The sequence below is a fragment of the Balaenoptera physalus genome (genome assembly GCF_965194825.1).
Source record: "Balaenoptera physalus genome assembly, chromosome: 9".
In the NCBI taxonomy this organism is placed as follows: Eukaryota; Metazoa; Chordata; class Mammalia; order Artiodactyla; family Balaenopteridae; genus Balaenoptera; species Balaenoptera physalus.
In genome coordinates, this window is record NC_138888.1 from 271,424 (window position 1) to 297,180 (window position 25,757).

Sequence of the window (25,757 nt, forward strand, 5' to 3'; positions counted from 1 at the left end):
TTCTGAATTGGGGGCCTCCTGGCTTCGGGAGGCTCAGGCGGGGGCCGCACTTCCCGGCGCTGCAGGAGGAGATTTGGCAACACTGTAGCGTATTTTAGAGAGATGCTGGCGAAGGAGACCACCCGCGGGTCAAAGAGGGCTTTGAAGGTGTGGGGCGAGAAGCTGCAGAGCCCAGGGTGAGATGAGGTAAAGGATGCCTCCAGGACCAGGCGTCTTCCTTGTCCGTAGCTCGGGAGAGGGCAGGTTGAGGTGAGCGGGCCTGGGTGGCTGAAGACGGGGTCGCAGAGCGGCCTGGGCTGAAACCAGGAAAGGAGGTGGAGGAGGTCACTGCCCTGGGCCCCGCGGGGGGGCTCAGCACACACCCCAGGCCCCCAGCCGCTCCCCCAGGGGCTTCAGGAAGGCGACGGCCGTGCTCGTAACCCCTGCCGAGCAGCTTGGCTTGACCAGCCCACCCTTGGGGTCCGTGCGGCATCTCGTGAATTGGGTCTTGGGTTGTTCCATCTTTTCGTTGGTACCATTGTCATCTGTCTCGGAGGTCACAGTGGAGTGTGATATTAGACTCTAGTGCACCAGGGAGAAAGTTTAAAAGTCCGTAAAGGACGTTCCCATCCGCCAGGTGTGTGTTCAGCAGCGTGTTGGTTCTGCTAGCCGCCCGTGTGCCTGTGGCTCCACAGCAGGCTGAGCGAGCTTCCGGCTTCTAACCCGCTGCTGCTGGGACTCTCTCTGAGGTAGTGGCTGGTCATGAGGCTCTGCCCTAGCATGAGTCCACATCGGCAGCCCAAGCCTTCCCCCGGGAGCTGGCATCTGCTCTGTGCTTTGCCTTCTGGGGCACGGATGCCAGGAAAACAGAGCAGTTACCACCACGGCAGCAAAACCTGACTGAGGCTTTCTCCAAGTTTGCAGAAATACAGTTAGGTAGTCAGCACCGTGACCAGCCTGTGTGACATGGCCCCAGGAGAGTGTGAAGGTTGTGAACAAAAAGACTCCCACACTCCTGTCTTGCGTTCAGATCAGCCTGCATCCGACGGTGCATTCGGGATCAGTGCTGACAGGCCAGACAGGGCCACTGAGGGTCTTGGCTCGTGTGTTACGGGTCGGGCACATTTACGGGAAGATGACGGCCCCTTCCTCAGCTTCCATTCATGTAGTACATTTTCCTGTTGAAAACAGGGGAATGATACGTGTCTTGGAAACTTCTGGCAAAGGTAGACTTTTGAATGAATTTTTATTTTGCTTAATGATTATAGGTTCATTTAGCTTTTGATTTCATCTTGGTTTAATTTTTGACAATCTATATTGCTAAAATTACTATTAATTTTATAGAGGTTTTAAAATTTATCAATACACCGTTGTTCATAGGATTCTCTTGTAATTTGGAAAGTGTCTTCTATATTGTAATTATCCTCCCCTTTTCATTCCAAGTATGTAATCTGTGTCTTTTTTTTCTTGGCCTAGTCTTGCTAGGCTCTTATCTATAGTTCTGCGAAGAACAACTTAATGTCTTTCTTGTCTTACAGATCACTTATTTTCAATTTTGTTACTTTATGTTCTTTAATATTTCCTTCCTTCTACTTTCCTTAGGTTCACTCTATTCTCTTTCTATCTTCTTAAATCAAAAACGTAATTAGAAAAAAACAAAAAAACAAGAAAAAACGTAACTAGTTCCTTTTAGCCTTTGTCTTTCTGATGAATTTATTTATAGAAATTTATTCAGTATGTCTCTCCTTTTCTCCCAAATAACAAGTTGTAATTATCACTGATCCCTCCTTCCAAATTGTTATTATTTGGGTATTTATTTTTTTGAAACAAAAAAGCTATTTTATAAAATATTTTTTAAAAACATAAATAAATGACTTAAAAATCAATCTCCTGAGCTTAGTTGTTTCTTATATCCTTTGTGTTCCCTCTAAGTTTAGTTATCATTTGGCTGAAGAACTCCTTTAACTTCTTTTTAGTGAGGATCTGTGGTTGCTCAGTTCCTTGTCTTTGAAGGTCTAAAATGTCTTTATTTTGCCCTGATTCTTAAGCGATAGGTATAAATCTTTCAGCCGACAGATATTTTCTCTAAGCATGTTTTAGATGTTATTCCATTACCATTTCTCATTTATTCTGGCTGATGAGAAATCTGGTATAAGTAGTTCCTCTGTGGTAATATGCCTTTCTCTTTGGAAGATTTTAAGATGTTCTTTTTGCCTTTGATGTTATAGTGACCTTATATTGTGTTTCGGTGTGGATTATCACTAATTACCCTGTTCAGTGTATGAAGTGCACATTTGTTCCGAGGACAAATATCTTTCTTCTGTTCTAGAAGATTCTTTTCAAATGCTGTCTCTCTGTTACTCTTATTCCTTTTTTCCTTTTAGAATGTCTATGAGACATTAAAATGTGTCCTTATTTTTGAATTGTTCTTTTATATAAAAGACTGTCACTCAATGTTGAGTTTTGGGTGAATGCTTCAATGATATCTTCCAAATATCAAATATTCTCTTTGACTGCATTCAAATTAGAGTTTTATTTCGTCTAATGACTTTTTCAAAGATTGCATTTTTGAGTTATTAATTTTGATTTTTTTCTTGTTTGACTAAATTTCACTATTAAGTAGATTTTTCAGTCTACTGAAAATCTACTGAATCCCCTGAATTCATACAGACTTGAGAATGTATGACCTTGCTGGGGCTAAGCCTATGGCATTAAACTTCACACTTTATTTCCCTCAGAATTTTGAGGCATTCCTCCACTGTGTGCTGCACTATTTCTTTTACTAAAACTTTCCTTGTGGGTTTTTTCTGTGTGTGTGGTAAGAACACTTAACATGAGATCTATCCTCTTAACATATTTGAAAGTGCACAGACTACATTATTAACTTAGGTACTATGTTTAGAGCAGATCCCTAGAACGTATTCATCTTGCATGACAGAGATGTGATACCCATTGAGCAACAGCAAGAAAAGTATTTTTCTAAGGGTGGAAGGATTTTATTGCACCTGGATGGTGTTATTTCAGTGAAAGAATGTGTTCACTTCATGTGCTGTATTTAATGTTCTCTGTAAAAGAACAGGTGCAAAAGATGTTTCTAAGAATACTAGTTATACATATGAGTGAATACAGTGTTATTTCACTAAAAGACTGTGTTTTCAGAGGATTCTGGGAAGATGGCAGAGTAGGACACAGCAGAAATCTTCTGTCTTCCCACCCGGATAACAGTGGCACTGGCAGAGTCTGTCTGATGTAACCATCTTGGAACTCTGGGGTCTGTTGAAAGCTTGGATCATAAACTGTGGTCCATTTTGGTCAACGTCAGCTCTTACCACAGGAGCAGACACCTACCAGCCACCCCCAGCCCCTGGCAGACAGCTGTGCGCATAGACTGTGGGAGCTGGGGTGGGCAAAAAGGATCCTGTCCTACAAATACTGGAATTTGTGCTCTGATCACTGATGACTGCTTCTGGTCACAGAGGTGCAGACAAGGAGGAGCACAGCTATGGTCGTAGCACCTCCCCCATTATTGCAACCCCTCCCCCTCAGGCTGAAGTGACTGCCAGGGGATTTAAAAGGCCCACTCCTGTTTTCCCCCTTTATTTTTTGCTTTTCCCTCTTTTGGGAGCCTGACATTAGAAGACTAGGACATTAAAAAATGACTGCATATACAGGGAAAAATAGAAAGTGCCCATAAATGCCTGGGGAAAGGTTCAGAAGAAACATAAGAAGGCATTAAGTTCATGCCTTAGGCTGGTCCTTAGCACAGAGACAGCATACAACAATAGGAGAAGCAAAAACAATAAACAAAAACAGTAACAAAATCCAGCAAACTTTGGGGAAAGGGGAAAGCCTGATTTCCAGAGTTACCACATTATTATTATTATTATTTTTGGCTGTGTTGGGTCTTCGTTGCTGCGCGTGGGCTTTCTCCAGTTGCAGTGAGTGGGGGCTAATCTTCCTTGCTGTGTGCAGGCTTCTCATTGCGGTGGCTTCTCTTGTTGCAGAGCACAGGCTCTAGGCGTGTGGACTTCAGTAGTTGTGGCTCACGGGCTCTAGAGCGCAGGCTCAGTAGTTGCAGTGCATGGGCTTAGTTGCTCTGTGGCATGCGGGATCATCCTGGACCGGGGCTCGAACCCGTGTCCCCTGCATTGGCAGGTGGATTCTTAACCACTGTGCCACCAGGGAAACCCCAGAGTTACCACATTGTTAAATTGAAATGTCCAGTGTTCAATTAAAAAACAAAAGACATACAAAGAAAAAGAAAAGTATGGCCCATTCAAAGAAAAAAAATTCAGCAGAAAGTGTCCCTGAAAAAGACCTAATAGCAGATATATTAGACAAAGACTTTAAAACAACTGTTAAATATGCTCAAAGAACTAAAAAAAGATGTGGATAAAGTCAAGAAAACAATGTGTTAACAAAATGGAAATATCAATAAAGAGAGGAACAGAAAGAAAAAAGATTGAAGAAAGGCTAACAGGCCTAAGGGACTTGTGGGAGAGAGAAAGGGGCAAAGAGAAATAATGGCTAACTTCCCAAATTTGATGAAAGACATGAATATAAGCATCCAAGAAGGTCAATGAATTTCAAGTAAGATGAACTCAAAGAGACCCACACTGAGACATCTTATAATGAAACTTTCAAAAGACAAAGACAAAGCCAGAATCTAGGAAACAGCAGGAGAGAAGTGAATCATCACACACAAGGGATCCTCAATAAGATAATCATCATACTTTTCACCAAAACTTTGGAGACCAGAGATGATGGGCAGATATATTCAAAGTGCTGAAAGAAAAAAAAAAAAACACCTGTCAGCCAAGAATCCTGTATCTGGCAAAACTGTCCTTCAAAAGTGAGGAGAAATTAAGACATTCTCAGGTAAACAAAAGCTGAGGGAGCTTGTTACCACTACACCTGCTGTGCAGGAAATGTTCAAGGGAATCCTTCAGGGTGATACAAAAGGATGCTAGACCAGACCTCAAAGCTCTATGGAGAAATAAAGGTCTTAATAAAGGTAAATATATGGGCAAGTATAAAAGCTAATACTATTGAAACAATGGCTTGTAATTGCACTTTCTGTTTTCTACAGTGATGTAAGAGACGAATACATTTAAAGAAAACCAATTATTAGTGTAAAAGCTAATATTACTATAACTTTTGTTTGTAACTCCAAATCTTATTTTTTACATAATTTAAGAGCCTAATGCATTTAAAAGAATGATTATGTTTTGGGGCACACAATGTATATAACTTTAGGTTGTTAAATGAAATCCCTGTGGTAACCACAAAGAAAATAACTTTAGCATAAACACAAAAGGAAATACAAGTGTTGGCAAGGATGTGGAGAAATTGGAACACTGGTACATGGCTGGTGGGAATATAAAATGGAACAGTCACTGTGGAGAACAGTATCGTGGTTTCTCAAAAAATTAAAAGTAGAATTATTATATGATCCAGCAATTCCACTTTTGGGTATATACTCAAAAGAATTGGAAGCAGGGTCTTGAAGAGATATTTGCACATCCATATTCATAGCAGCGTTATTTAAAACAGCATAGAAACAATCAAGTGTCCATCAGTGGATGAATGAGTAAGCAAAATGTGTTCTATACATACAATGGCAGATTATTCAGCCTTAAAAAGAAGGAAATTTTGCAATATGCTACAACATGAGTGATGCTTGAGGACATTATTCGAAATGAAATAAGCCATTCACAGGAGGACAGATGCTATATGACTCCACTCCTATGAGATACTTAGAGCAGTCAAAATCATAGAGACAGAAAGTAGAATGGTGGTTGCCAGGGGCCAGAGGAGGGGAGAGTGGGGAGTTACTGTTTAATGAGTATAGACTTACAATTTTACAAGATGAAAAAGTTTTTTTCAGAGTGAAAACTCTTTTTCAGAGTTATGGGGATATATGGTGGTGATGGTTGCACAAAAATGTGAGCATATTTAATACCACTGAAATGTACATTTAAAAATGGTTAAGATGGTACACATTATGCTATGTGTACACACAAAAACACTTACCAAGAAGAAAAAGAATGTTTTTGATATACTCTGTTGCATGAAATACACTGTGTAAAGTCACATGCATAAAAGATGTTTCTAAGAGTGATAGAAAACTGAAAAAGTATACAAAAGTCTTTGCAATATATAAGTGTATTTTAAAGAATATTAGTAAGATGAACACCTGGGTATCCTCCATCTAAGTTTAGAACGAGAACCTCATTAATCTGTTTGAAACCTCCGTGTGCCCCTAACCAATCCCATCACACTTCCTTTCTCCTAGAGGCAATCATGATCCTGAATTTTTATAAAGGTTGCCTTGATTTTCTTTATAGTTTTACAACATGTGTATGTATCTATGCATCTCCACACAACACGTTGTTTAGTACTGCAGGGGTCTGGGCTTTATACAAGTGGACTCTCACTCTGAGTGTCCTTATGGGACTTGTTTCTTTTACTTAACATGAAGTTTCTGAGATGCACAGCCATGACACATATCACTGTAGTTTACTTACCAGCTCTGCATATACCACAGTTCATGAACCCATTCTACTGGTTACAGACATTGGCTGTTTTGGTACTTTTGCTGTTCCATCGATGCTGTTCTAAACATTTCCTGCAGGCCTTCTGGAACACATGTGCAAGAGTGCCATGGACTGGATGTTTGCATCTTCAGATATTCTCTGATTTCTTTCATTAGTGTTTTGTAGGGTTCTACATACAAATCCTCTGTTTTATTAGATTTATACCTAAGAATTTCATGTTTTTTGAACAATAGTAAATGTTGTTGTATTTGACATTTGTGTCCACGTGTTCATAAGTAGCAAGAAGAAATACAATTGATTTCCATATGTTTGTCTTATATCCTGCAACTTTGTTGAACTTTTTTTTTTTTTGTAGAGTCCTTGGAATTTTCTACATAGACAATCATGTCATCTGCAATTTCATTTTCTCTTTTCCTAACTGCATGCCTTTTATCTCCTTTTCTTACCTTATTGCCCTGGTTGGACATCCAGCACTATGTTGAATAAGAGTGGTAAGAACAGACATCTTTGCCTTGTCACCAATCTTAGTGGAAATTATCAGTTTCTCACCATTAAATATGATGTTTGCTGTAGGAGTTCATAGACACTCTTTATCTAGTTCAGGAAGTTCCACTCTATTCCTATTTTTATGAGATATAAAAAAAATTTTAAGTGGGTGTTGAATTTTGTCAAATGAATTTTCTGCATCAGCTTCTATGGTCGTGCAGTTTTTCTTCTTTAGTCTGTTAATATGGTGGATTACATGATTGATTTTAAATATTGAACCAGCCTTGCATTTCAAGTGTATATAAACCACACTTGGTTATGGTATACAATTCTTTTTATATATTATAGAGCTAACTTTATTAGCTAATATTTGTTAAGGATTTTTGCATTTATAGTCATGAGGGATATTGGTTTGTTTCCTTTTTGGCACTGTCTTTGACTGGTTTTGGTATCAGGGTAACACTGGTTTCATTAAATCAATTAGAGTGTTCCTTCCTCTTTTAATTTCTGGAAGAGATTGTATAGAATCAGTGTTAATTCTTCTTTAAACATTTGGTGGAATTTTCCAGTGAAAGCATCTGGGCCTAGAAATATCTTCCTCTGGAACTTTTAAAATTACAAACTCAATATCCTTAAGAATTAAAGGGTTACTCAAATTATCTATTTCATCTTGGGTGAGTTCTGGTAGGTTGTGGTTTTGGAGGAACTAGTCTATTTTGTCTAAATTAGCAAATTTATATGTGTAGAGTTGTTCATAGTATTCTCTTATTATTCTTTTGATGTCTTCAGGGTTTGTAGTGATATCCTCTCTGATATTTTATTACAGCTATTGATAATTTGTGTCTTCTACTTTTCTTTCTTTTTCAGTCTTGCTAGCAGTTTGCCAATTTTATTGATCTTTCTATAAAAGCAACTTTTAATTTTGTTGATTTTCTCTATTGTTTTTCTGTTTTCAATTTTATTAATTTCTGCTTATTTCCTTCCTTCTGCTTACTTTGGGCTTATTTTGCTCTTCTTTTTCTAGGTTCTTGAGCTGGGAGCTTAGACTATTGATTTGAGACAGTTCCTCTTTTCTAATGTATGAACTGTATGGATTTAGTGATATAAATTTCCCTCTCAGTGTTGCCTTAGCTGTGCCCCACAGATTTTGACATATTGCATTTTCATTTTAGTTCAATGTAATTTTTGACTTTTACATGAATTCTTCTTTAACTCACGGATTATTTAGTAGTATGTTGCTTAGTTTCCAATTAGTGTTTGGCAATTTTCTTGTTATCTTTCTATGATTGATTTCTAGTTTGATTCCACTATGTTTGAAAACACACTCTTTATACCTTCGTTTATTTCCAATTTGTTGAGGTATTTTTTTATGACTCGGGATATGGCGAATCCTAGTGTATATTCCATAGGCACATGAAAAGTGTGTAGCTTCCGCTATTGTTGGGTGGAGTGCTCTATAATTATCTGTTGAATCCTGTTGGTTGATTGTATCACTGAGTTCTCTAATTTTGCTGATTATATGCCTAGTTGTTTTATCTATTGTTGATGTTAAAGTCTCCAACTATGATTATGGATTTGTTCATTTCTTCTTTTGGTTATCAGTTTTTGCTTCATGTATTTTGGTAGTTCTGTAGTTTGGTTCATGCATATTTAGGATTGCTATGGTGGACTGACTTTTTATTATTATATAGTGTCCCTCTCTGTCTCTGGTAATTTTCTTTCTCTGAAATCTACCTTATATTAATATAACCGCTCCTACTTTCCTTTGATTAATGTTTGCATGATATATATTTTTCCATCTTTTTGTTTTCAGTCTTCCTGTATTGTTATCTTTCAAGAGTGCTTCTTTTAAATAGCAAAGAGTTGGGTCATAGTTTTTAGTCCACTCTGCCAACCTGTGTCTTTTAATTGGTATATTTAAACCATTTACATTTAATGTAATTATTGATATATTAGGACTTAAGTCTGACATTTTATTTTTTATTTCCTCTTTATTCTCTCTGCTTTTCATTTGTATGTTTTCTTTCTCTTGCCTTCCTGTGGTTCACTTGAACATTTTTAGAATTCCATTCTGATTTATCTTTAGTGTTCATTAGTCTATCTCTTTGTACAGCTTTTTAAGTGGTTGTTCTTGGTATTACAGTATATATAACTAACATGTCACATGTTGTCCTTTTACCAGTTTGAGTGAAGATTAGAAACCTTTCCTCCTATTATGTCCCTTTAGTCTGTCCTATTTATAATACAGTGTTTTAAATATCTTTTTTATGTACATTTAGAACAATATCAGAGAGTGGTATACTTTTGCTGTAATTGTTAAACATAATTTAGAAAACTCAAGAAGAGCCTACTGTATAAACTTTACTGTATTTTTACTTACTGTGTTCTTCCTTTCTTGCTGATGTTCTCAAATTCCTTCTTTCATCATTTCCATTCTGTTTAGAGAAATTACTTTAGTCATTATTTTAGGATAGGTCTACTTCTCTTAGTTTTTCTTCATCTGAGAATGCCTTGATTTCCCCTTCATTCTTAAAGGACATTTTCTGAATTATATAGGATTCTGAATTGATAGTTATTTTCTTTTAACACATAAAATATTAGGCCACTTCCTTCCAGCCTCCATGATTTCAGATGAGAAATATGCTATTATTCCAACTGTTTTTCCCCTAAAGGTAGGATGTCAGTTTTTCTCTGGCAGACATCAGGACTTTTTTTTTTTTTTTTCTGTGTCTTTAGTTTTCAAAAGTTTAATTATGAGGTGTTTTGATATGGATTTTAAATTTATCCTGCTTGGGTTTGCTCATCTTCAGAATCTGTAGGTTTATGTCTCTTGCTAAATTTGAGAGGTTTTCAACTCTCATTTCTTTGATTAGTGTTTCTTTTCCTCCTCTTTCTCCTCCTCTTCATTCCTGGTTTGTTCTCTCTGCAGAACGCAGGCCGGCAGAGAGACACTTCCTGCTCTGTGTTGTCTGTGAGGACACCCTAGAGAGATTCCTGACCACAGTGGGGCCGAGGCCCTAAAGAGGGACTTGAAGAGGCTTCTCTTGTGAAGGAGTTCTGTAAATGCAGTTGAGAACAACCAAATCATCTACTAACAAGTTGTGTACAGATCACTTAGTAACTGAAGCGCAGGTATACACACATCAAGCACTTACAAGGAACGAGTCCACCTGTGGCTCTGTGTTAACACCATCTCTCTTCACCAGGGCCCGGGTGTGGCAAATGTCTGGCCAGGACTTGCCCAGGTCAGCTGGCTCTGTGATGTCGACCCCCCGCCCCATATGCCGGTTCATGGTCCACAATGGCCACTGACATCATAACTGATATTAAAATCCCGGAGACTGCAGTCCCCACAGTTGCTGAGTTCAGGTAAAGGCACACATGCCCTGTCAGCCTGGCTCTGCAGCTCCCTGCCCTGCTCCACAACCAATGCGTGAACCCGTCATGGGCCAGCACCTGGAGCAGCTGCCCGGAACACCTGCGCTGGGTCTCCCTGTGCCAGGGTTGGGAGGAGGGGTGGGGTACAGCTCTCTGGGACTTTTGGTGAGAAAATGTCTGAAGTCAGTGTCATTGGACAAGACTTCCTCTTTCTTCACACTCACGGTTTGTGGGTGACTCCCCGTCCCCCCAGGGTCAGGCCACCCAGAGGCTTGCTCTTTAATTACTTCATGGCCTTGTGTGTGACCTACAGACCCTTTTGTGAGCAGTGGGCTTGTGTGTTTGGAACAAGTGGTGACACCAGCGTGGAAGCTGGCCCTGTAGGGTGGGCGCAGTGAGGCACATGTCGGGGAGTTTGTCCTGCTGAAGCAGGACGGCCTCATACAGGTTTGCAACATTGTTGAGAAGATATTTTCCAGGCAAGAGGGACTTTTAAAGAAGTCACAAAGTAGTATTTTTTAAATCTTTTGCCTATAAGAAAAAGGCAAGTTCGTAATGTTTGGGGGGGTGGGGGAGGGGTACGAAGAACTAGAATGTGAATGACAAAGAATTAACAAGTGAGAAATGATTTTCCTTCATGCTGAGCAGAATTTAGCAAAAGGCCCTAAATTGGAGCATTCTGCATGAGATTCCACTGAAATTGCATAAGGCCTGTGAAACATTCCAGTTGATTGGTTCTATGTATCTTTCTCTCTTGTTTTTTAGTAAGAAAATACGGAGCAGTTACTCTTGTGCCGCAGTCTGCTCAGGGTGCTTGTGTACTGGAGGGGGATCTTCAGAGAATGTGGTCAGTTTGCGGGAACAGGAGGGACCCCAAGGCTGTGGGCACACGTGGTAGACTGAGAAGGGGTGCACCAAGGACGGGGAGTCAGGACTTAATCCTCACGGTTCAGAGGTGCTGAGATCTGAAGAGCTGAATCTATGGTTCTCAAGTTAAAATGGGAGAAGATAGAGTAAAATTATTGCTTTTTAAATCTTAGTAGGTTCCAGGTATGGTTTCTCTTTTTAATCTGTATTCGCAGCCCTGAGTCAACTTTGGAACTCTGCCTTCAGGGCCAAACACGTTTTGTGGTCGGTCTGCTTCTTCAGAGCTCACTCAACAGCGTCCGCGCATCTCTCTGCGCCTGGTGGCGGGCGGGCGCAACTTGCATCTCTCTGCCCCAAGGTCACCCTGGTCGGCCCCCGCCCAGCAGTCTCCAGTCTCCCTGGAAACCCCCCGCCAGTGTCCTGATTCTGTGCGCCCCCCCTCGAAGTAAGTGTGCTTCCTGCTTACCTGGGGGCTCCCTACCTCTCCAGACAGACCAAGTCCTGGAGGTCAGCGGGCCCACCACTGCTTCTGGAACCTGTCTACATACGACGTACGTGCAAACATGCGGGAATTTTCTGGAACATGGACCCGAGCGTTTGCTCACAGAGGCCAGGAAACCAGCCAGGATTCCTGACTCGCTTTCAGGGCTGGGCTGGAGGGTCAGGTTTCCTGCTCGCCCCACCTGGGGTGCAGGTCTCACCGTTACCTGGGTGCGTCCGGGTGTGTTCTCTGGCTGGGCGGAGCTCAGGTCGTCTGCATCCTTTGTAAACGAGGCTGCCTGCCCGGAACTGCCGTCGGTGGAGTGGATGCTGTCCTGCCCGGGGTGGGGCGGGCGGTCTGCTCGGGTGCTGGCCTGGCTCCCGGGGCAAGCTGGTTTTGGTTTTCCTCAGCATTAACGCAGGAGAGATCTTCCAGTAGGCCGGGCGGCTTAACAATAAAGCTGGGCCTTCACACTCAGGCACGTGGTTGGGTTCAGCCCGAGGTCCCTGGTGAGTTACGCTGTGGGCTGCGGTCTGGGCAGCAGCCTCGGTGGGCCTCCCTCTGGCTCGCGAGTCCTCCTCCCCGCAAGGTCCTCGCGACCCTTGGGTGCTCTGTGGTCCCCTGTGTCTGCACTTCCCACCTGGGGACTTCGATGCTCCCAGCTCCCCGGGGGGTGGAGGAGGGCAGCCTGAGCTGGCTGGCGTACCCCCCACCCGGCCGGGGAGGACGGGCAGCTCGTGCGGAGGGCAGGACGGGGGTCTCTGCCCTGCTGGGCTCCACTTGACCTGTGGGGCCTGTGGCCACAGGTGCGGCTCAGAAGCAACCTGCCCCCAGGGTGTGGCCGGGCAGGACCAACAGGGCAGGGCTCGGTGTCCCAGCTGCAGCGGTGCCGCCTCTCCTAATGGGAGCTGGGTTGGCACGTCTGAACGGCCACAACCAAGCCTCCAATGCGGATTCCCGGGAGGGGGTGCTTCCCCTCTGCCTCACTGCAAGATAGGGGAGACGGATCCCCAGAGAGTGTGCTCAGGCCCTTCCAGGCATGACCCAGGAGGCAACTGATGGCACAGTGGCTTCCGGTAGCCCCGGGACCACAGCTGGACAGGCGGCCTCATCGCCAACCCCGAAGGTCTCCACCTGACGCTGAGTCCAGAGCCAAGCCTGGCTGTGCTGGGCTTTGAAGGAAGGACGATTCAGGGCCTCAGAAAGGAGGTGGGAGGGGCCCTTAGGAATGTGAGAGTGAGCGGGGAAGAGGAGTGAGGCGGGTGAGACGGCGGCGGACCTGCTCCTGGGGGGACGGCCTTGGACACTGACGGGGCTGAGGTCGGTGAAGATCCTGCGGGGCCGGGAGCTGCAGGCACGGGGTGGGCGAAGCTGGGCGGCGGCCCATGGCGGCTGCAAAGCCAAGGGGATGGGCTGCTGCCCGTGTGCCGGTCCGCGTCCCTCCGTCCCTCTAACCGCCTCTGGCCGCTTTGAGAACGGGTGTCCCAGGTCGCCGCGGGGCAGCTCCTCGCCGTGCTGGCTCTTGAGGAAGTAGGAGGAGACTGGTTTCGGGGGAACAAGGTCAAGACCTCGCGGTGGGGAGGATTTGGAGTCAGGGCCATGTGCGTGTTGGTCCTAATGTAAAGGTCAGATCCTGGGTCCCCCTCCAGCCACTCAGCTCTGTCCTCACTCACCCAACACCTGCCATGTGCTGAGGGCCGCGTGAAAGATAAATCACACACAGGCCTCAAGCTCGGGCGCTGCGGAGGCGAGAGCACAGGTAAGGGGGGCACGTGGGGAGCGGGCCCGGGAGAGCTGAGGGGCGGGAGTGCGTCTCCCGCCCGTGAAGACCCAGGAGGCGCCTAGAACAGACAGGAAACGCTTGTCACGGGAGGCCCTTCTCTCTCGGGATGTTGTTCAGACCCAGACAGCGGAGACGGAACGCTGGAGACTGTCCTCAGACATTCCCGCAGGAAGAGAGCGGCCCCGGTGCCACCCTCTCCGTGTCCCGTGAGGCTGCCTGCGGCCACCACGTCCCACAGGGGGCAGGGCTGCCAGTCACCTGCCCTCTGTTGTGGTGACGACGTCTCGGCCCTTCCCAAGGACGCTCATCCCTGCTCCTGCGCCCGACCGGGGGTCCGCCGGGGGCCCAGCCTTGGAGTTCAGGTCAGTTCACGGTCTGAGCGCTTGGGAAGGCCCCCCCGGCTCTCAGGCGGGCCTGGCGCGCTGCTGTCCTGCGAGGACTTAACACGGCCGTGACACTGGCTTCGGCGCCTGGCGCGGCCCGTGTCCATGGCGAGCGCAGCTGCTCACCGCGTCCTGGGTTCTGACTTAGCAGTGAGTTGGCGGTGGGTCCTCAGGCTCCTGGCTCGGTGCTTCCCCGAGCTCTTCATGTCTCCCCAGAGGCTCAGGTGGCTGCTGCCATTTTCCCAGAAAGAGAAGACTGGCCCAGGAGGCTCTGGGTGGGTGAGGTCGGTCGGTGGCCCAGGCTCCCGGGCTCACTGCTGAGCTGGGGCCACGAGGGCACCAGGCTGGTGAGAGAAGCCACCGGGTCCGCTGCTCCTTGGGCCGAGCCCTGCCTGCCCGCTGGTGACAACGAGATAAGATGCCTGAGACTACGGAGCCGTCGTGTGGTCTGAGCTCCCCACGCGTGTTGGTGTTCCTGGGGCCCTGAGACTCCCCGAGTCATTGTTTTGCACAAATGCAGCATTCTCCCGAGAGCAGCGCCCGCGGGCCGTGTGCATGTGGACAGAGCGCGTGTGGGGCTGAGCGTGGTTCCCGCCCCGCGTCCCCCTGAGCGAGGGGTAGGCGTGGGCTCAGCCTGCAGGGAGGGGGGACGGGCATCGGCAAAGGCTTCCCGGAGAAAGTGCTCTGACGACTGACTGGGGTCTATTTTAAAGGGGGTGATACACTTATTTCCCCTTATTTGCTGCAGGCGAGTAATGGCAATCACCGTTCCTGAACTTCTGAAAAGCATAGATACACCATAGACATCCCCGAGATACTCCATGATTATTGAAGAAAAAGTCATTAATTATTTAACTTTTCTTGTTGAGAGAGGAAGACGAAGACCTGGAGAGAAGGGATGAGTTGCCCACTGTCCCGGCCGCAGTAAGTTCTGGAAGTGAGAATAAGTCCCCTCCTGTTTGCCACACGCTCTAGCTACTGGTGGCATCTCTGCCACAGACAAAGACAAAAAACACCGGTGGAGAAGTTCACCAGAGCCATGACAACGCCCAGGCTCAGGAAGGTGACGGCAGACCCCCATCGGCAGTCCCGGGGCCAGCGGCCCCTCACGTGGCTCCAGCAGGCAGTCACCACAGCCATGGCCTTGCTGTCTGGCCCTGATCACGCCCCTCTGTTTACTGCAGACAAACCTGCAGCACTTCCTCATGTAAATGAGCCCAGTCGCACAATGGGGCCTGTTGCTTTGCTGGGAAGTGCTGGCAGCAGTGGGGCTTTCGGGGCTGTCACTCTGGTCTTGTCCTCTCCTTTCTTCCCCAGGCCTCTGGATAACCAAGTGGGAGATGGAAATGAGGGGGGCGTTCCTTGGCTGTTGAAGTGGGTGCATGTTTGTATCTGACAGAGCCACCCCCAGGGACAAGGTCTCATGTACTTACAAGAGGGTGGCGAGATCTAAAGCCCTTTCCGATCCTCAGTCGATGCTGACAGACAGGCGCTGGGAGCAGGAAGGGGGCGAGCTGCGCCGTCCAAGAGAGTGCCGCGGTCCACCGTGGGCCACTTCTGTGAATCGCACTCCAGAAATCCATCTGGGACTGGGAACATGGCATAAAATACTAATATTTTGATTTTAATTATATCTTTTATCTAATAATTCAAGCATTAATATCATCCATTTGTTTTTGTCACATGTTCTGAGATAAATATCGTCATTACCACCACCACCATCACCACCATCACCATCAGCATCATTACCATCATCACCATCATCATCATCACCATCAGCACCACCATCACCATCAGCACCACTATCATCATCAACACCACCATTACCACCATCACCATCATCACCACCATCACCACCATCACCATCATATCATCACCACCAGCACCACCGTCACCATCAGCACCACTATCATCATCAACACCACCATCATCACCATCATCATCATCACCACCACCATTACCACCATCATCATCATCATCACCACGATCATCAAAAGACCTCTATCAAGAACCTGAGAGCACAATGTCCTTTGGCCTGCAAGATACAAAGAGAATCACACAGATGTACTTGCCCGTTATGACTAAATGCTATTAGAAGGACGATAAGGCACCTGTAGCTCATATGTTTTTAGGACATGAAGAGAAATACAGAAACAACATGAAATAAGGATAAAGCAGAGTAACTCTGAGGGGAAAACACTTGTTTTGAGGAGAAAGATATACACATCTTAGGTGCAAACCCAGTGAAGTTCTACAACGAGCACCGTGGGATGATCATCAGCGGCCGGTTTCCAGGAGCTTGTTCCTTCTCCACTTTGTCACTATGTCCTTCCCCCTCAACCTTGAATAGCCTGACTGCTAACCTTTAGATTAGCTTTTCCTGATTTTGAACTGTGTATGACTGGAATCAGACAATACGTATTTTGTGTATCTGGTTTCTCTCCCTCACACTATGTGAGATTTATGCTTGTTGGTGCCTGCCGTTGTAGATTCTTACTGCTGAAGATAAACCACAAATTATCCCTCTACTAACGATGAGCATTTGTGTGGCTCCCAGCTTTGGCCTATTAAAATAGCACTACCGCAAACATGCTGTTTGATGGGTCTATACCTCAGGGCAGAATTGCTGGATCATCAGATAGGCACCTACTAAAGGCTTTGTTTTCATGGATACTACCAAGTGGTTCTACGGGGTTATACCAATTTACACTGTCATGGTGGTGAGTGAGAGTTTCAGCTTCTCTACCTCCTCACCAACACTTTGAGTAACTTTTTAAAGATATGGCAACAGTAACATGTGGACAATTACAGTAATAGCAAAAGGAGTGCTTCATAGAAATAATAACGGCAGATGCTTTGGACCATGAACATAATAAATGACGATTTATTATATGACATAATAAGGACAAATATATCATCTAGCTGGGTTGTGAGTACCCAGCACCTAGCACAGTGCCATCCAATCTCGAAAATCAATAATTATGTGTTGGTGCCTCAGTATGGGTTCCGTGAGAAGAGCAGGGTCGCTAATCAGTGTCCCTGGATGAGGCATTTGTTGTGGGGACTGTGGCAGAGCTGAGGGAACCAGTCTAGAAGGGAAATGGCGATCAGAGGATGCCACAACCTGTTGGTCTGAGAAGCTGAGCGTGTCCGGTCGCTGTGGATCGAGGGGCCACCCAAGGAGACCCGAGGAGGCTGTGCTTCCGTGCGGTGCGCAGCCAAACACCCGGCGCTGGGCGTGGGGTTAGCGGCTGGGAAGAGTTGCTGGACGCTGAGAGGAAGGGTGAGGACAGCTGGAGCCTCCGGCCCCTCAGCTCCGTGCATCTCCGCCTCTGACCCGACGACCCTCAGGGTCACGGCGGCTGCTCCTCTTCTGCCTTCACAGCTCCTGCAAGTTCTTTTTGCCAGCTCCCAGCCGACCCAGTGCAAACCACCAGATTCCACTCAACCCAGCAACCACAGGGACCTCTTGGAGTATATTTACCTTCCAAATCAGGAAGGTTCGACCATAGGCATGCCGACCCTCTCCCCCGGGAGGGCACAGCACCTGAAGGTCGATCTGGGTGACCTTCCTTCTTCTTCAGGGCCATGCTCCCCTTTGACGGCCTGCGACTTGAGTATTGAGATGTCTCCGTAATCACTATTAACACCGCTTACACTGCATAGTGAGAAATGGGGGAAAGAAAGGAGAAAATGGCAAATATGTATGGAGACAAATTTGTATCAGAGTGAGGAGGAAATAACCATACTCACCGCAGCCCTTGCTTCTGCAGCTGGACACAGGGTCACAGCTGGTGTCTGGCTCCCCTCAGGCAGGACGCCCACCGCGCTGGCTCTCAGCCAGCACCTGCGCAGTCAGTGGTCCCCCCTGGGGTGTCGCAGGGCATCCAGAAACAAAGACCACGATGTTTGGGGTGCAGGCTGTTTATTAGGGGTTAACACCTGTGGAAGAAGGAGAGAAGCAGGGCTGGACCCAAGACCGCCGGGGTCTACGCCATGGGAAAGCTGCTCTCTGGGGGGCTGAAAGGGCCAAGCCGTTGTCCCCCCTCAGTCACTGGGTTTGGGCTGCCCAAGAAGGGCATGGCCTCAGGTGAAGCTGACACCACCCGGAGGCTCTTCTCACATCCGGCAAGAGGGGTCTTCTCTCCCACGCAGAGGGGCGTCTCGCCAGAGCCGTCTGCACGCCCCAGGCGGCGTCTCTCTCTGCCTCAGGCACGTGGCGAAGAGGGATCCCCGAGGGGCCGCAGGCTGAGCGAGGGGCCAGTGCCACCTGCTCCCGTGCTTTTCTGGGCCTGCGGGGTCTGGTGGGCCTGGGGAGACGCCGCCCAGACCCTCCCCTCAGGCTGTGCTCTCGGCACTTCAGGAGCTCTCGAGCCTCCCTTTGACACGGGGGCGGACGGACTCCTGAGTGTGTGGCCAGCCCAGCTCTGCAGGGTCTACCGCCCCTACCCTCCTCCTCCACCGGGACTGACCCAGGTGGGCGCGCTGCACTCCACGCCCATCTCAGCACCGGGAACCACCCAGGGGCGCGAACTTTCCGCTCCGACCCGTGGCCTCACATTTCGAGATGAGTAGCATTTGAAGATGTCTTTTTGCTGTTGATTCCCAAAGTCAGCGGTGGAGGTCAGAGCACGTGGTATTTAAAACGTGGACTGCGTGGGGTACGTCCCGGACGCCCAAGCGATCACTCGTGCGCAGCGCCCTCCGCAGGGATTCTTATGCCTGTGTTCTGGGGCGTTGTGCTCTGTCTCTCCGCGCAGGTGTCAGTTAGTACATCAAGCTGATCAGTCAAGTGGTTCAAACCTCTGACCTCCTCCCGTATTTCCCTGGTTCATCTCTCGGCTCCCGAGAGGTCTGTGGACCGCACCCAACCCCCATCCCGCTCCCACGACCGTGATCGTCAGGAATCCGGTCGTTAGTTCAGGTCTTGCTGGGCGGATTTCAACGCTACCTTCCAACATGCTCACAATCATATCTTCTGGGTGTATCTTCCTTCAGTCTTTCAGAAATATTCCTTTTTGTACTTTTTAATTCTTTTCACCTTAAATTCTATTTTGCCTGGTATTAATAGTGCTGCCCGGATTCCATTTTGGTAATATTTCCTATTCCTTTATTTTCTATTTTTCGCTTTTGTTTGAGCTTGTTATAATAAATGTATATATCTAGATTGCTTTTTTCTTATTTACAGTGAGGCTTGTTTCTTAACTGACTGATTGATCCAGTTTACAGTTTTTATGATTTCAGAAATAGTTGTGCTTAATTCAGCCATCTTATTATATCTTCTATCTACTGTTTTTTCTTTACTTTTTTCTTTGCTTTTTTCTCTCCTTTTTGTATATTGATCTAGTTTCCTTTTTAATTTTATTCTTCTGTAGGTTTTAAAGTCATAATGTACTTCTATTCTTTTAGTTTTTACCTTTATATTATTAAAACACATAGTTTTTTTCTAAAAATTTCTAAAGTAATAAGTATTTAAATTCTCTCCAGAGAGAAAATAAGAAAATTAGCATAATCATAATTCCCTCCACACTCATCAATCTGTTACTGCCCTGTTCACTGGGATTTTAGTTTCAGATTATTGTTTTTAAAAGTTTGTAAAAATCATTTTATTTTATGCCAGAAGTATTTTTAAAAGATTTTAAAGATAACATATTTAGGTACTGATGCATTTTATTAATTTATTTATTAATAAAACTTTATATCTCATTGCTTCTGTTGGATTAAGTTTTCTTCTTATTTGAGCGCATTCTCTAGCAGTTCATGAAAAAGAGCCTGTGAGGAGTGGCCTTCTGATTCCCGGTGAGTCTGAAAGATTTTTTTTCTTAACCTTCATTGGATAATAGGTTGGCTAGATTCACAATTCCAGATTCAAAATTCTCTTCCTTCAGTACTTTGAAAACATTACTCCATTTTTCTTCATGTATCCAGGAATGATAATAATCTGATTGTACAGGATTTTTGCTTCTTGTGGAAAATAGGATTTTTTCTGTAACATTGAGGATTTCTCTTCTATTTCATGTTCTGATACTTCTCTCCAGAGCGTGGAGGGGTAAGTGAAACCTATTTATACTGCTTAGCATTTGATAGGTGCTAAGAACTAACTTATTGTCAGGAAATTCTCAAGAATTGTTTCTTTATATACTGATTTCTCTGTAATTTCTCCATTGTTTCCTTGGAGAGCCTGAGTGAACATGTGTCTCATCTCCCTTTCATGTCTTTTAACTTTTATACTATCTAGATTTCAGACATTCTGGAAAAATCCCTCAGCCTCCTTTCATGGCTCATTATTCACACTGTTGTTGTGTCCACTCTAAAATTCAAAACATAGATTGAATTTTTAAATTTCAACAGTTATGCTCTCAGTTTTCAGTGTTCCTGTTTGGTTCTCTTTCCTCACTCCGCCTTCTTGGTTTGGACACCACATATCCTGCGTGTTAATGTTCTCCTCGGGTAGTGCCATCAGCTCTGCTTCCTCAGGCGTCAGCTCTGCTCGTGTCTGCAGTAGACGTTCCTGTGCAGACACCTTCCCGTGTACAGCCTGCTCAGGGAAACGTCGAAGACTTTTCTTCTGGGCCTGATTCCTAGGTCAGCCTCAGTGGTCAGGGGGCAGGTGGTGGGCAGGCCATGCTGCTGAGAGGGGCCTCTGTATCTGCTTTCTCCACTTCTGCCCCCAACCCCCAGTTCTGCCCCGTCCCTGCTCTGCCTGCCTGGGTGAGGGCCAGGAGGAGGTGGGCAGCCCAGCTGCTTCTGCTGGGGGCCCCCGTGCACACCTTGTTGGTGTCCCCTCGGGTGCCCGCCCTGCCGTCCTCACCTCTGGGACTGGAGGTCCCCCTGTGGTTGCTTGCTCCCGAGTGCTCTGGACCAGCGTTGGAGCGGCCCTGCATCTTTCCTCTGGTCTCTCGGGGTTCCTCGTGTGGGCGAACTCTGAGAATCCCTACTCCTTGTTTCTCTCCTCACGTTTGCTATTTTTTCCCCTATCCTTTCAGGATTTGAAATACAGATGAGGAGAGACTCAGCATGTACTTGACTTGTAATCTTGATATTGAAAGCATTTCTATTTATTTAAAATATAATTAATAAGTTATAATCCATAAATAGTGGCATGTCTTCTTTTAAAACTGACTTTGCTATAAGGCTAATTCTGCCTATTCTGGAGGAATTATTTCTTAGAGGCATTGATAAAGAGACCAGTTATGTGTTTATATATGTCCTCAGAAGGTGGCAAATTTACATATTTATATAATATACATTGACTGTAAAATTCTCTTCTTCTGAAGTGTGGTCTTCCTTTGGAGGAAAAGAAAGATCTACTAAAGAGTGACTCACAATCGTGGAATATTTGTGAGGAATCCTGCCTAGGTTTTGCATTTCTTGACATTTGCTCTAATTGTATATTACACATTTTAATCTAGTAATTCTGGCAATTGGTTGGCTTAATGGATTTAATAAAAATAGTTAAAAAATAGGAATGCAACACCATGCCAACATTTTAGCTGGTGCCAAGGACAAATATTTGTTCAGTGAATGAGCGAGGCCCGCCTGGGAGAGGCTCGCAGCTCCACTGCAAGACGCCAGCCCGGGAGGCACCTTTCACCTGGCTCTTAATCTCAGAGGGAAGTCAGTATTTAAGCGACCGTCACTTGTCTTTGTTCACCATCACTAAATCGGTGTTTACCGTGTGTCTGCTCCAGGCATTCACCGTGTGGGCGAGGCAGCCGGAGCCTCAGCAGCTGCCAAGGCCCTGGCCCGGCTGGGGCCGCAGGCAGGCGCTGCTTCCTGATGGACACGCTCTCCTCGCGCCCGTGATGAGAACAGCCCACGAGCTCCTCGGGGCCTGACGCCCACCGCTCCTGCTGGGGAGGCCCTGAGGGCTGGGCACACCCACCCCAGCCCTGGGTTTCTGTGCAGGTAGGACTCTCTGCCGGCAGGGGACATGCCGGGCGCTCAGCGGCCAGCTACCACCGTGCCAGTCACCGCTGAACATGCGCCCTTTGCCTGGAAGGCGCCCTTTGGCCTGAGGCAGCCCAATGGGCACAGAAGGAGGTGCTGTCCCCCCGTGTCCAGACTGCCGCTGTCCCCACTCATCCAAAGGGTTCCTTCCAAGAACGAAGGCTGAGAACCACGCGATTCTGGGCTGTAGGGACCTTAGCGACACTGCTCTGCCCGCAATCTCGCTGCCCTCAGCAGAGAAGAAGCAACAGGCCCAGAGAGGCCCGGGGACCAGCTGGCGGCCACACAGCAACTGCAACCCTGGGTCTGGGCCCCCGTCCTTCTCTCCGCCGCAACCTGCGAAGGCGCGGCTCCCGGGCGGGTGCTTGCTGAGTGAGGAGACTTCAGTCAGGTCAGGGTCAGCCCCAGACAGTGCCCGAGAGAAGCCAGTTGAGGGTGTGGCCTGGGGGTGTTGCTCGGCTGGGGCCCGGGACCCTCACTGCTCTCTGAGCCCCTGCAGAGCAGCCTGGGCCCGGGGGCGGCATGTCCAGCAAGGGGTGGCACAGAGAGCCACGGATCTGAGGGGACAGTAAATCCTGATGCTACCGATGAAGTGCTGATAAGGAACGAAGCCAGCAGTGGTCGGGGACCCCTGAGGGGGAGCAAGCCCTGCGAAGCCAGGGGGGAGCGGGGGCAGCTCGTGCAGCCCCCAGACGGGCTCCCGGCAAGGCCAGCCACCGCGTAAGTGACTTACGGTCCCAGGGGTGGTGAGTTTACGAGTCCATCTGGCTGGGCCCTGGTGTTTGGTCAAACACCACTCTAATTGCTGTGAAGGTATTTTTAGGTGAGATCAACCTTAGAATTGGTGGACTTTGCCTCAAGCAGACGACCCTCCATAGCGGGGGGGCGGTGGGCCTCACCCAAGCAGTTGAAGACAGTAGAGAAAAGAATGGAGTTTTTCCAGGAAAGAAGTGATTCTACCTCAAGACTGCAACATAGAAATCCTGCCTGAGGGTCCAGGCTGCTGGGCTGCCCTGCAACCTTCGCACTTGTCAGCCCCGAGGACTACGTGAGTCAGTTCTTTAAAATAACTCTCTCTCTCTCACACACAAACACACACACACACACACACACACACACACACACACTGTGTGTTTCTTCGGAGAACCTTGGCTGATACACTGATACAGCTCCACCTTGTAATGGTCTCAGGACCCCAGTGCCGGGGCCGCTGTCGCTGTCCTTGCCTGGGGCCGGGTCCTCCATGCAGACAGGCACGGCCGCTCCCAACTCCTTTGACATGCCCCCGCACAGTCTGCAGGGCGCAGAGATGCGGCATGGCCAGTGCAGGGCCTTCGGGAGGCGGACGGCAGGTAGGATGGCAGGCAGGGAACCACAGGGACGGCGCCTGCAAAGCACGGGGGAGGGATCAGGAAGCAGGGAGAGCCCTGGGCCTGGGACACAGGTCTGTCCCCTGGGAGGGAGCAGGAAGGACCGGGCCCCAGGCTGACCGAGAGTCCTCGGGCCAAGGTGATGTATGGGGGCTGGAGGGGCCTACAACCCCTGACCAGAGGCAACTCTTAGAAGCGGACAAGTCGTCAACGTGCTGGTGGGCCCGGGGGGTGTCGCCGGGCCCCCGTCCTCTCTCTCTTTGCAGCAGAGGGTCTGGGGGCGCTCTCCTGGCTGCGCTGAGGCCGGTGTGAGGCTCTGCTCTCCCTCAGCCCCGCGGTGCCCCTTAGGAGGTGGGCTTGGAAGGCATCCCAGGGGGAGGTCCTGCCTGGACAAGGCCGTCGGGCGGCAGGGAGTCTGTCCGTCCCAGCTGTCCCCTCATTACCTGGACGTGGGCTCCGGCTGTTTTCGCCTTCGGTCCAAACAGCGGCATCTCCATCAATGAAGCGTGAAGGTTTGTCCCTTTCACTTGAATCTTGAAAAATCTCACTTCCTCTCCCGTGACGCGTCTGTTCATGCAGCAAACACTCGGCCGTGCAAGGCTGGCGCGTCCCCTGCCTGGTCCTACCCTGCTGACAAGTGCGGTGGGGAGGAGCAGGAGGCCTGAGGAGATGACCATGGGAGCCCCCCACGTTGTCACGATGGATTATCTTAACTCCAGGTTTATCCCCATCGTGGGCAAAAGCCTTGCACTTCCTTCATTTTTAAGCTCTGTAATTAGGTGCACATAGCTCCTTTGATCAGTGTAATAGCTGTTTACAGCCGGGGCAAGGCCCAGCCCTCCCTCACCTCCCAGGAGCCCCCAGGCGGCACCCGCTGCCTGGCTGGGGAGAGGAAAAACCATTTCATTAAACCTTCATGTTTTCAACGGCAGCTCCCCTTGCGAGGCCCTGCGGGGACCCTCAGCCCTCTCAGAAACAGTGCTAGAAACCATCGGCCTGGGTTCTCCTCCCTCCTGAGTCCACAGGCCAGGTTGCTTCTGCAGGGCAGGTGCGTGCCAGGTGGCATCAGCGCCAACAGCCAGAAGAGCCCTCAGCACCCTGCAGAGCCTTTGTGACCAGGAAGAACTGAAGTCTCGACAAGCAGGCTCCTTTGCAGTCGGTCCCACAGCCTCTGGACAACAAGGCCAGGTTCCCCATGCCCATGGCCACCTATGACCCAGGTGTCCCCTGCCCGTGGCCACCTAAAGGTGCCTCTCTCACAGCACTGACCAGTCGTGGAGCACGGGACCCACCTGGAGGCGACGTGAGCTTGGCCGGTTGGACTGCGCCATGGGCAGTGCCTTGGCCCCGACAGGACCGGGTCACCCTCGAGAACAGACGTGCTTTAGTGTAAGCTGGCAGCCTGTCCAAAGCCCTGGTTTTTGTGAGAAGTGTTCATCCTTGACCAGCGGTGCTGGCATCCGGCAGGTCTGCCCGGGGCTGGCTGTCTCGTGCGGCGAAGCTCTGGGGCCTCAGCGCAAGGGCGGGGGCCTGTCTTGAGAGAATTTAGAAACAATTCAGCCAGTGAAAGCTTGGCTTGCTTTTATTACCACCGTGAGCCAGTAGTTCTAAATTCAAAATTCTACATTCAGGATGAACGGCGACAGAAACCACGGAGCAGGGGCGCCCGACACTCCAATACCACTGGAATGTGGCCCCCGGGGGTGAAAACAGCGAACCCAGGGTGTGCTGCCAGCTCCCCTTTGGTGAAAAGAGACATTCACATAATCAAGAAGTGTTCATCTATGACTTTTCCTTTCTTAGCAATGTAATATCTGTTTTACTTTTTATCAGTTTTTAATTTTAATTTTTTAAACTTTACTGGTGTGATTTTATATACGAAGTTTAATAACAGAAGATTTCTGTCTTTGTTTCTTTTCTGGCCACTGTTATTGTTTGTTTTATCTCATGAGTGTTGCTGAGAATAGTTTGGTCGTGTGGAGCTGGAGGTTAAAACGACTCACACGGGGGCCGAGTGTGCCGGTCCCGTCCCCGGAGGCCACGGCTGCTCAGCGAGGGGCAGGGTGCCGAGAGGGGGCTGGGAGCTCCTGCCAGGCCGAGCGGCCGTGTAGCGTCCCGCGACTCCCAGAGATTCAAACAGAATTTGGGTGGCGTCTGGCCCAAGGGGGCAGCTGCCAGCCTCCCGTGCTCCTGCGACCTGTCTGCTCCCGAGACCGGGGACAGTAGCTGCCCTGCCCCCGGCCCCGAGGACCCTGAGGTTTGCACTTTCGGCCTCGTCCGGACCAGCCAGGGGTTGGCGTGATGCCCACAGAGCATCTGCTGTTTTGCAGGCGAATCCGACCCCAAATCGAAGGCGCCCAGGACTTGCCAGGTCTGTGAGGAGTGGCTCCCTCTCTGGGTTTGCTTAGGTTTGTCTTGTCTCCCCTGTGACCCAGGCTCTGGTGGCAGAGACCCGTCACTGTCATGCGGGGTCCTGGTGGCAAAGCCCCTTTAAGCCGGGGTGTGTGTGTTCACAGCTGGGCC

General features: G+C 48.1%; 1 long non-coding RNA gene across 1 annotated transcript in view; it reads left to right on the top strand.

Annotated features, from left to right (window-relative positions):
- LOC309667427 overlaps positions 1–25,757 on the top strand; it is a 48,146-nt gene that overhangs the window by 17,918 nt on the left and 4,471 nt on the right. The window contains exons 2-7 of the long non-coding RNA XR_014267766.1: positions 9,952–10,154; positions 10,229–10,391; positions 11,166–11,247; positions 11,483–13,507; positions 13,649–13,893; positions 14,131–25,605. This is a non-coding gene — a long non-coding RNA (uncharacterized lncRNA). The remainder of the gene's footprint in view (positions 1–9,951; positions 10,155–10,228; positions 10,392–11,165; positions 11,248–11,482; positions 13,508–13,648; positions 13,894–14,130; positions 25,606–25,757) is intronic.